Consider the following 5,967-nt stretch of genomic DNA (forward strand, 5'->3'; position numbering starts at 1 on the left):
TTAGCACCCCCCACCATCGGTTCTGTAGTTAGGGTTATTAGCACCCCCCACCATCGGTTCTGTAGTTAGGGTTATTAGCACCCCCCACCATCGGTTCTGTAGTTAGGGTTATTAGCACCCCCAACCATCGGTTCTGTAGTTAGGGTTATTAGCACCCCCCAACCATCGGTTCTGTAGTTAGGGTTATTAGCACCCCCAACCATCGGTTCTGTAGTTAGGGTTATTAGCACCCCCCACCATCGGTTCTGTAGTTAGGGTTATTAGCACCCCCCAACCATCGGTTCTGTAGTTAGGGTTATTAGCACCCCCCAACCATCGGTTCTGTAGTTAGGGTTATTAGCACCCCCCAACCATCGGTTCTGTAGTTAGGGTTATTAGCACCCCCAACCATCGGTTCTGTAGTTAGGGTTATTAGCACCCCCCACCATCGGTTCTGTAGTTAGGGTTATTAGCACCCCCCAACCATCGGTTCTGTAGTTAGGGTTATTAGCACCCCCCACCATCGGTTCTGTAGTTAGGGTTATTAGCACCCCCCAACCATCGGTTCTGTAGTTAGGGTTATTAGCACCCCCCACCATCGGTTCTGTAGTTAGGGTTATTAGCACCCCCCACCATCGGTTCTGTAGTTAGGGTTATTAGCACCCCCCACCATCGGTTCTGTAGTTAGGGTTATTAGCACCCCCCAACCATCGGTTCTGTAGTTAGGGTTATTAGCACCCCCCAACCATCGGTTCTGTAGTTAGGGTTATTAGCACCCCCAACCATCGGTTCTGTAGTTAGGGTTATTAGCACCCCCCACCATCGGTTCTGTAGTTAGGGTTATTAGCACCCCCCAACCATCGGTTCTGTAGTTAGGGTTATTAGCACCCCCCACCATCGGTTCTGTAGTTAGGGTTATTAGCACCCCCCAACCATCGGTTCTGTAGTTAGGGTTATTAGCACCCCCCACCATCAGTTCTGTAGTTAGGGTTATTAGCACCCCCCACCATCGGTTCTGTAGTTAGGGTTATTAGCACCCCCCACCATCGGTTCTGTAGTTAGGGTTATTAGCACCCCCCAACCATCGGTTCTGTAGTTAGGGTTATTAGCACCCCCCAACCATCGGTTCTGTAGTTAGGGTTATTAGCCCCCCCACCATCGGTTCTGTAGTTAGGGTTATTAGCACCCCCAACCATCGGTTCTGTAGTTAGGGTTATTAGCACCCCCCAACCATCGGTTCTGTAGTTATGATTATTAGCACCCCCCACCATCGGTTCTGTAGTTAGGGTTATTAGCACCCCCAACTATCGGTTCTGTAGTTATGGTTATTAGCACCCCCCACCATCGGTTCTGTAGTTAGGGTTATTAGCACCCCCCAACCATCGGTTCTGTAGTTAGGGTTATTAGCACCCCCAACCATCGGTTCTGTAGTTAGGGTTATTAGCACCCCCCACCATCGGTTCTGTAGTTAGGGTTATTAGCACCCCCCAACCATCGGTTCTGTAGTTAGGGTTATTAGCACCCCCCACCATCGGTTCTGTAGTTAGGGTTATTAGCACCCCCCAACCATCGGTTCTGTAGTTAGGGTTATTAGCACCCCCCACCATCGGTTCTGTAGTTAGGGTTATTAGCACCCCCCACCATCGGTTCTGTAGTTAGGGTTATTAGCACCCCCCACCATCGGTTCTGTAGTTAGGGTTATTAGCACCCCCCAACCATCGGTTCTGTAGTTAGGGTTATTAGCACCCCCCAACCATCGGTTCTGTAGTTAGGGTTATTAGCACCCCCCACCATCGGTTCTGTAGTTAGGGTTATTAGCACCCCCAACCATCGGTTCTGTAGTTAGGGTTATTAGCACCCCCCAACCATCGGTTCTGTAGTTAGGGTTATTAGCACCCCCCAACCATCGGTTCTGTAGTTAGGGTTATTAGCACCCCCCAACCATCGGTTCTGTAGTTAGGGTTATTAGCACCCCCCAACCATCGGTTCTGTAGTTAGGGTTATTAGCACCCCCCAACCATCGGTTCTGTAGTTAGGGTTATTAGCACCCCCCACCATCGGTTCTGTAGTTAGGGTTATTAGCACCCCCAACCATCGGTTCTGTAGTTAGGGTTATTAGCACCCCCCAACCATCGGTTCTGTAGTTAGGGTTATTAGCACCCCCCACCATCGGTTCTGTAGTTAGGGTTATTAGCACCCCCCACCATCGGTTCTGTAGTTAGGGTTATTAGCACCCCCCACCATCGGTTCTGTAGTTAGGGTTATTAGCACCCCCCAACCATCGGTTCTGTAGTTAGGGTTATTAGCACCCCCCAACCATCGGTTCTGTAGTTAGGGTTATTAGCACCCCCAACCATCGGTTCTGTAGTTAGGGTTATTAGCACCCCCCAACCATCGGTTCTGTAGTTAGGGTTATTAGCACCCCCCAACCATCGGTTCTGTATGTTAGGGTTATTAGCACCCCCACACATCGGTTCTGTATTAGGGTTATTAGCACCCCCCAACCATCGGTTCTGTAGTTAGGGTTATTAGCACCCCCCACCATCGGTTCTGTAGTTAGGGTTATTAGCACCCCCCAACCATCGGTTCTGTGTTAGGTTATTAGCACCCCCCACCATCGGTTCTGTAGTTAGGGTTATTAGCCACCCCCCAACCATCGGTTCTGTAGTTAGGGTTATTAGCACCCCCCAACCATCGGTTCTGTAGTTAGGGTTATTAGCACCCCCCAACCATCGGTTCTGTAGTTAGGGTTATTAGCACCCCCAACCATCGGTTCTGTAGTTAGGGTTATTAGCACCCCCCAACCATCGGTTCTGTAGTTAGGGTTATTAGCACCCCCAACCATCGGTTCCTGTAGTTAGGGTTATTAGCACCCCCAACCATCGGTTCTGTAGTTAGGGTTATTAGCACCCCCCAACCATCGGTTCTGTAGTTAAGGGTTATTAGCACCCCCAACCATCGGTTCTGTAGTTAGGGTTATTAGCACCCCCCAACCATCGGTTCTGTAGTTAGGGTTATTAGCACCCCCCACCCATCGGTTCTGTAGTTAGGGTTATTAGCACCCCCCAACCATCGGTTCTGTAGTTAGGGTTATTAGCACCCCCACCATCGGTTCTGTAGTTAGGGTTATTAGCACCCCCACCATCGGTTCTGTAGTTAGGGTTATTAGCACCCCCCACCATCGGTTCTGTAGTTAGGGTTATTAGCACCCCCAACCATCGGTTCTGTAGTTAGGGTTATTAGCACCCCCAACCATCGGTTCTGTAGTTAGGTGTTATTAGCACCCCCCAACCATCGGTTCTGTAGTTAGGGTTATAGCACCCCCAACCATCGGTTCTGTAGTTAGGGTTATTAGCACCCCCCAACCATCGGTTCTGTAGTTAGGTTATTAGCACCCCCAGCCATCGGTTCTGTAGTTAGGGTTATTAGCACCCCCCACCATCGGTTCTGTAGTTAGGGTTATTAGCACCCCCCACCATCGGTTCTGTAGTTAGGGTTATTAGCACCCCCAACCATCGGTTCTGTAGTTAGGGTTATTAGCACCCCCCAACCATCGGTTCTGTAGTTAGGGTTATTAGCACCCCCCACCATCGGTTCTGTAGTTAGGGTTATTAGCACCCCCCACCATCGGTTCTGTAGTTAGGGTTATTAGCACCCCCAACCATCGGTTCTGTAGTTAGGGTTATTAGCACCCCCCAACCATCGGTTCTGTAGTTAGGGTTATTAGCACCCCCAACCATCGGTTCTGAGTTAGGGTTATTAGCACCCCCAACCATCGGTTCTTTAGTTAGGGTTATTAGCACCCCAACCATCGGTTCTGTAGTTAGGGTTATTAGCACCCCCAACCATCGGTTCTGTAGTTAGGGTTATTAGCACCCCCCACCATCGGTTCTGTAGTTAGGGTTATTAGCACCCCCCACCATCGGTTCTGTAGTTAGGGTTATTAGCACCCCAACCATCGGTTCTGTAGTTAGGGTTATTAGCACCCCCCAACCATCGGTTCTGTAGTTAGGGTTATTAGCACCCCCAACCATCGGTTCTGTAGTTAGGGTTATTAGCACCCCCCAACCATCGGTTCTGTAGTTAGGGTTATTAGCACCCCCACCATCGGTTCTGTAGTTAGGGTTATTAGCACCCCCCAACCATCGGTTCTGTAGTTAGGGTTATTAGCACCCCCCACCATCGGTTCTGTAGTTAGGGTTATTAGCACCCCCCCCAACCATCGGTTCTGTAGTTAGGGTTATTAGCACCCCCCAACCATCGGTTCTGTAGTTAGGGTTATTAGCACCCCCCAACCATCGGTTCTGTAGTTTAGGGTTATTAGCATCCCCACCATCGGTTCTGTAGTTAGGGTTATTAGCACCCCCAACCATCGGTTCTGTAGTTAGGGTTATTAGCACCCCCCACCATCGGTTCTGTAGTTAGGGTTATTAGCACCCCCAACCATCGGTTCTGTAGTTAGGGTTATTAGCACCCCCCAACCATCGGTTCTGTAGTTAGGGTTATTAGCACCCCCAACCAATCGGTTCTGTAGTAGGGTTATTAGCACCCCCCAACCATTCGGTTCTGTAGTTAGGGTTATTAGCACCCCCACCATCGGTTCTGTAGTTAGGGTTATTAGCACCCCCCACCATCGGTTCTGTAGTTAGGGTTATTAGCACCCCCACCATCGGTTCTGTAGTTAGGGTTATTAGCACCCCCAACCATCGGTTCTGTAGTTAGGGTTATTAGCACCCCCCACCATCGGTTCTGTAGTTAGGGTTATTAGCCACCCCCCAACCATCGGTTCTGTAGTTAGGGTTATTAGCACCCCCCAACCATCGGTTCTGTAGTTAGGGTTATTAGCACCCCCCCCAACCATCGGTTCTGTAGTTAGGGTTTTAGCACCCCCCAACCATCGGTTCTGTAGTTAGGGTTATTAGCACCCCCAACCATCGGTTCTGTAGTTAGGGTTATTAGCACCCCCAACCATCGGTTCTGTAGTTAGGGGTTATTAGCACCCCCCACCATCGGTTCTGTAGTTAGGGTTATTAGCACCCCCAACCATCGGTTCTGTAGTTAGGGTTATTAGCACCCCCCACCATCGGTTCTGTAGTTAGGGTTATTAGCACCCCCAACCATCGGTTCTGTAGTTAGGGTTATTAGCACCCCCCACCATCGGTTCTGTAGTTAGGGTTATTAGCACCCCCAACCATCGGTTCTGTAGTTAGGGTTATTAGCACCCCCAACCATCGGTTCTGTAGTTAGGGTTATTAGCACCCCCCAACCATCGGTTCTGTAGTTAGGGTTATTAGCACCCCCAACCATCGGTTCTGTAGTTAGGGTTATTAGCACCCCCCAACCATCGGTTCTGTAGTTAGGGTTATTAGCACCCCCAACCATCGGTTCTGTAGTTAGGGTTATTAGCACCCCCAACCATCGGTTCTGTAGTTAGGGTTATTAGCACCCCCAACCATCGGTTCTGTAGTTAGGGTTATTAGCACCCCCCACCATCGGTTCTGTAGTTAGGGTTATTAGCACCCCCCAACCATCGGTTCTGTAGTTAGGGTTATTAGCACCCCCAACCATCGGTTCTGTAGTTAGGGTTATTAGCATTCCTGCAGCATTATCTGTTGAAATATCATTTAATCTCTGCGAAATGAACCTAACTGATTGCACCCAAATTAGCATTTTTAATATATAGGATTCTTATAATTTTCAATAATTGTAGTACCTAACATCTGATTTGGTCTTAAATGTTTTCTAACAACGAGTTAGACATGAGGAATCCAAAGAAGTGGTCAAAAGCCATTCACAGACCATCCCACACCCCACCTCAATCCCACCCCAACAACCAGTATCAGTTCTCTATGTCTGGCCAGTAGTATGGAGCTGCTGCCCGGAGTATGTTTCTTCATCCTATGTAATGTATTCCCAGTGAATTTGGGGATGTTTTAGTTTATTTCCTGTTCAGAGAAATTAGTCATTGACTTTTGACCACTTCTTTGG

Source organism: Coregonus lavaretus (assembly GCF_964263955.1).
Source record: "Coregonus lavaretus genome assembly, contig: HAP1_SCAFFOLD_5566, whole genome shotgun sequence".
NCBI classification, from domain to species: domain Eukaryota; kingdom Metazoa; phylum Chordata; class Actinopteri; order Salmoniformes; family Salmonidae; genus Coregonus; species Coregonus lavaretus.